Genomic DNA, 6,062 nt, shown 5'->3' with positions numbered 1-6,062 from the left:
ACATCCTTAGTCCCTGGCCCCATATTCCTTCCCTATCTCAACCATTTGGGTGGACTTGAATGAGAAAGGCAAATAGTTCCTCCCCAACATAACCTGCCCAGCCCCCAGTGCCATGCCCATTTTCTCTCCATCAGGGCAATAGCGTTGTGATGCTCCTCAGGCAATTACTGACAAGACACTGTCGCACTATAAAAATGACACTGGAAACACCATGAATATGAATCTAGTGAGAAGCCGATTAATTTACCAAACTGTTCTTGTTAAAGTAATTGCATACTTGAAGCCAATTTTCAAACCTAGGTCACAGGGGGTTTGTTTTACGATCCACAGCTTTCTTGCCAAACTCTTTGTACGTGGGTGCAACATTTCATGGCCTGGGAAGAGGCTTCCATATGCAGGAGGTTGTTCTTCCTATAGTAGAAAAAAGGATGGGCTTTGGGTTCTATTCCTATTTCTGCCACTAATTGTTGATTCTATCATCTTGTACCAGTAATTCCTTCTCTTTGAACTCCTCATCTGTAGGGTAAAGCAACATTTTTGAGATCACTTCCTCAACACGCTACTATATATTCATAAGAGAACACTAGTATACACGTATTTTCAGATATAAATAGGTGACGAGGGTATGTATTCAGCAGTGAAATGGTCAAAAACAAGTTGTGAAGGCATCGGGTGAAGGCATGTTTTTCAGGTTTCCTTACTTGATGAATTCCAGGAAACTTTAATAGGCCATTGTAAGGCGGAATCTAAAATGCAGTGGTTTCCGTGTTTGCTTGACCTCTGAATCTGTTTTGTTGTCATCAAGTGTCTCTAAAGGCTTGTGTTCCAAGGATCAAACTTTAGAAACCACTGAATTAAAGGCTTTCTGAAGAAGCGCTGTTTGCAGCAGCAACAAGCTAGAAATAATCTGGGTGTCCACTGCTTGTTGAAACCAAAATCCTCTCCCCTGCAGGAATACTGGATGGCCTTATAAACAACAGGGCAGATCCAAGGTAGGAGGCAGGGACTCAACTCTGGAGACAGGGCTCAAACTTGGGGCCAGATTGAAGACTAGCTAAAATAAGGAAACGGGAAAAACACCTCTCCATAAGACACGCCCACCAGCGCCATGTCAGTTCACCTTTGCCATGGCAAGACCTAGAAGTTCTTGCCCCTTTCCATGGCAACGACCCGGAAGTAATGCCCTTTTTCTAAAACATTTTGAATAATCTACCCCTTAATTTGCATGTGATTAAAAGTGGGTATTAGTACAACTGCAGAACTGACCCTGAGCTACTACTGTGGGCACACTGCCAATGGGGTAACCCTGCTCCACAAAGAGCAGTACATCTGCTTCTGCTGTTCACTGCCACTTTAAGAAAAGTTGCTGTCTAACACCACTGGCTTTCTCTGGGTGAAGCCAAAAACCCTCCTGGGCTAAGCCCCAGTTTTGGGGCTCACCTGCCCTGCAACAGATCCATAAGTGCTAGTGTGGAAAATCTCCAACTTGTATCATTAAACGCAGAAAGCAAAATGCAAATTTTACAAAATGTTTACATCTGTGTATGTGTGTGTGCTTAAGTGCAGGTAGAAGTGAGTTGATACAGGGATCGTAAGAATGCATGATTTTGCACAGAAAATTTCTCAGGAGATAAATAAGAAACTCATTACAGGGAATTCCTTAGGAAGGGGCACTGAAAGTGAGGTTAAAGGACATTTTTGCTTTTCATTTTATACCATTAAATACCGTTGGAATTTATTTTTACCAGGTCATGTACTGGTTTTATAATTTAAAAAAGAAAGGTTAAATTTTTTAAAGGTCTCTAGAAATGCTTTTAACTCAAGTCCTATAATTTGATGGTTTCTTGAACCCCAAAATCAGGCAAAATTAAGCCTGTTTTCTTGATTTAAAAAATGGCCAAAACGTCACACCCTTAGGTCCCTCAGAGTACCGACTCCTGTATTTTTCCAGCAAGCCACCACATGCAGAGTTTCAAGAATAAACACCCTGAGGAGGAAAGGGCCTATCTCCCTGGGGGCCCACACTTATGGGCTGGATCTATGTCTCAAAAAGGCCATAGAATCCAGCCGCAAGAATGAAGATGAAACTTTGAGTCTCATTGTAGGCAAACATTAACAGGCAAACCACGACTAAGCACAGACTCTCAGAATCCAAAAACATCTGAGCTGGAAAGAACCTGAGAGTTTAGCTAATCCATCTGCCTCATTCTACAGGGGAGAAATATGAGGCTCAGACCCAGAGGGTTGAAATGGAAGACCAAACAACCAAACCCACATCTAGGACTCTTGATTCCAGATCTAGGAACATTTCCACCATGCAATTCCGTCTTTTTAAAACAGTGGCGGCCGGCCACGGTGGCTCACGCCTGTAATCCCAGCACTTTGGGAGGTCGAGGCCGGCGGATCAACTGAAGTCAGAAGTTCGTCCACAGCCCGACCTACAGGGAGAAACCCCGTCTCTACTAAAAATACCAAAAAAAAAAAAAAAAAAAATAGCCGGGCGTGGTGGTGCATGCCTGTAATGCCAGCTACTCGGGAGGCTGAGGCAGGAGAATCGCTTAAACCCAGGAGGCACAGGTTGCGGTGAGCCAAGATCATGCCATTGTGATCTTGTTGCCTGGGCAACAAGAGCGAAACTCCATCTCAAAAAAAAAAAAAAAAAAAAAAACAGTGGAGGTTACCTCCTTTTACCAGCCAGCTGGAGATAAAATGATATTCCTAGCTCCAAGAACGGCCAAAGCAAGACACAGTGAGCTGAGGAAACAAAGCCTAACCAGGAGAAGAGATAGACAAAGATGGGGAGAAAAGACAACCTGCTTTTCTGTTTTTGTTTTTTTGTAGAGATGGGGTCTTGCTCTGTCTCCCAGGCTGGAGTGCAGTGGTGCTATCATAGCTCACTGCAGCCTCAACCTCCTAGCCTGGGATCAAGCGACCCTCCTGCCTCAGCCTCCCAAGTAACTAGGACTACAGGTGTATACCACAATGCCCAGCTAAATTTTTTTTAATTTTTATAAAGATGGGGTCTTTCTTTATTACCCAGGCTGGTCTTGAATTCCTGGCGATCCTCTTCCCTCGACCTCCCAAAGTGCTAGGATTATAGACTTGAGCCACCATGCCCGGACAAGAAGACCAATCTGTTTAACTAACTTAGCTAATGCTCAAATTGATAAAAATCTTAGGGAGAGGGTACCAAAGGAGAGTACATGGATACAAATCAAAGAGCAAGACAAATTTGTACCACCTGATGAAAGAAATTGGTGAGCGCTGTTTTGCTGGTTGCCTTTTGTACCTACTCTGCATAACTGGGAGGAACCCCCTTCCCAGCTGGTACCCAGGTCATAAAAGTAATTGTAATTGGGAAGTACAAGGATCAGTCACATAGATGAAGAATGAACTTTTCCACATAAGTAAATGGCTCGAAGGATGCAGGCTGTTTTCTCAATGGTAGAACTTCTATGTATTTTCACAATTTTTATGGAAGTCTTTATTAAAAGCACTATATGCTTCCCCACATTATTAAACAGCATGTGCTGCACACCCGTTCACCTTTTTCCTCAGGTTTTTTGTTTGTTTGTTTGCACATTGAGAAAGTAAATTGTCTTACTGAGTTCTTGTACAGAAGGGCCCTTGAAACCGTTGAGACCTAAGGAACTCCTGCTCCTTTGTTTTCTGTTTCTTACATCTGTGTATAAGTTTTACAAAGCGCTATTAACATCTAAAAGAATCCATTATTCTTTTTTTAGTACACAAATAGTTGTTTTTGCCACAAGTAAGTTTGTTGTTTGTGTATCAAACAAATAAAAGAAGAAGCAGGGAAAAACGAGAAAATAACACCCTGGCACTTGTTTCTCATTTGATAGGAGCCCAGAAGTATTGGGGGATTGTTATTATTCCCATTTTACAGATGAGAAAACTGAGTCCCAGAGAGATTTAACGGACCTGTCCAAGGCCTTCAAGGGAGTGAGGGGAAGAATAAGAGTGTGAGCCTGGGTGCTCTGATTCCTGGGCCCCCAAACCCTCCACCAGCAATGCAAGCCCCTGGCAAGTGCTGCCTCCCCTGAGCCCTGAGCTCACTATGTTCTTCACCAAAAGCCAGTCTGTCTCTCCCATCCTCGCCCCATGGTCATTATACCTGTTCCTAGCAACCTCTGCTCCCTTCTTTTGTTTGTTTGTTTGTTTGGTTAGTTGGTTGGTTGGTTGGTTGGTTTTGCTTTTGAAACAGGGGCTCACTCTATCGCGCAGGCTGGAGTGCAATGGCCTGATCATGACTCACTGCAACCTTGACCTCCCTAGCTCAGGTGTCCTTCCACTGCAGCCTCCCAGAGAGCTGGGACCACAGGCATGCACCATCACACCTGGCCAATTTTTAAAACGTTTATAGAGAAAGGGTTTCATCATGTTGCCCAGGCTGGTCTCAGACTCCTGGGCTCAAGTGATCCACCCGCCTCAGCCTCCCAAAGTGCTGGGATTACAGGCATAAGCCACCATACCAGGGGCTCTGCTCTCTTCTAATCTGCTGTTTTCTGCTGTTTCTATGCATTATGGTCTGGAAGGCCAAACATAAGATCTCTGTGAAGCATGCTACAGAAGAAGAAACAAGTCTCCCTCAGATGAAGCATGAGTGCCTCAGCCCATGGTCACCCGGCAATACTGCCTCCTCAAAAGCCACTTCCCTTCTTTTCTCATTCCCACAGGTGTCCCAAGCAATTGATACACATACAGTCTGCACATCTGCAGCTAGAGTACACACAAACAAGACCAACTGAGAGTGTACTCCTGCTGTGAAGATTTTGGTCAGTGTAAGAGTGAAGAAAGAAAGAAGTGGAGCGAGAAGATGAGATTGGGAGGCACTTTAGTTTCCAAGATTAAGCCCAAAGAGCAATGGTGACTTTAATGAAGGCATGAGCAGGCAGCATGGAGGGGTGCATTGAACTCTGGTGTTTCTCCTATATCTTCATCAGACTCCTAAGCTACCCCTAGCCAAGATGTAATGCAAGCACAAACAGTGGGCTTGCTATAAAACATGACTTTCTAGAAGGCCTTTAGTTTGCTTTTCAAACCTCTAAGCCTCTCTTATATAAAAATTCTGGAATCACCAGCATTGACATTTCCCAGTCAGTCACTTGCTTTCCAGCCATTCTTGGATAGGGTCCTTCCCAGTGACAAGTCAAGATACCATGACAGACTGGGCACAGTGGCACACGCTTCGGAGGCCGAGGCTGGAGAATTGCTTGAGCTCAGGACTTTGACACCAACCTGGGCAACATAGTAAAGCTTGTCTTTACTAAAATTAGCCAGACATGGTGACTCAGGCCTGTAGTCCCAGCTACTTGGAGGAGACTGAGGCAGGAGGATGGCTTGAGTCCAGGAAGTAAAGGCTGCAGTAAGCCTTCACTCCAGCCTGGGTGACAGGGCAAGACCCTGTCCCAAAAAAAAAATGATATCATGACAGATTAAAGGATCAAAGATGCCCAGAGGCTTCCCAATGATAAAGGGAGATCATTTCCTATCTTGCCCCCAGGCTGCCAGCCTGCTGAGGCCAGGTTTCCAGGGAAATCACATCAGAACCTATGGAGGCCAATCCAATCCTGCTTTGTGGCCCAAGTCGCAGACATCAGTCCACACCAGCATGAGCACACAGACTCCCACCTGCACTTCAGCTCAGGGCCCAGTGCCTGTAAGAACCAGGAGACCATGCTGCCCGGAGGTGGCTGTCTCCAAGCTAAGGCTCTCGGCTGCCATGCGACTATTCACAAGGGGTGGGTAGCTAATAGGAGAATGCCTGTGTGCTGTTCAGTTAAAAAAATAAAGCGACCCATAAGGCTGGTAATAACCATCCCTGTGAAGAGATATGAGTGACACTAAAGCTGTCACGCTAGGAAAAAGGAAGGATTGCTGTTATCTTCTCGTGCTCTTCCCACTGGCGGGAACCTCAGACATGCGTGGTCATTGACTCTGGGCTCAGCTGCAGCTGGTCAGAGAAAGAATGGAGCTGACAGAGATGGATTTATTTCAGTTCAGTCAAGCACACTGGGTGCCCACAGTGTGCCCAGCCCTGTCTC

The sequence above is a fragment of the Pongo pygmaeus genome, chromosome 7, assembly GCF_028885625.2.
Source record: "Pongo pygmaeus isolate AG05252 chromosome 7, NHGRI_mPonPyg2-v2.0_pri, whole genome shotgun sequence".
In the NCBI taxonomy this organism is placed as follows: Eukaryota; Metazoa; Chordata; class Mammalia; order Primates; family Hominidae; genus Pongo; species Pongo pygmaeus.
This window is presented reverse-complemented; position numbering follows the sequence as displayed.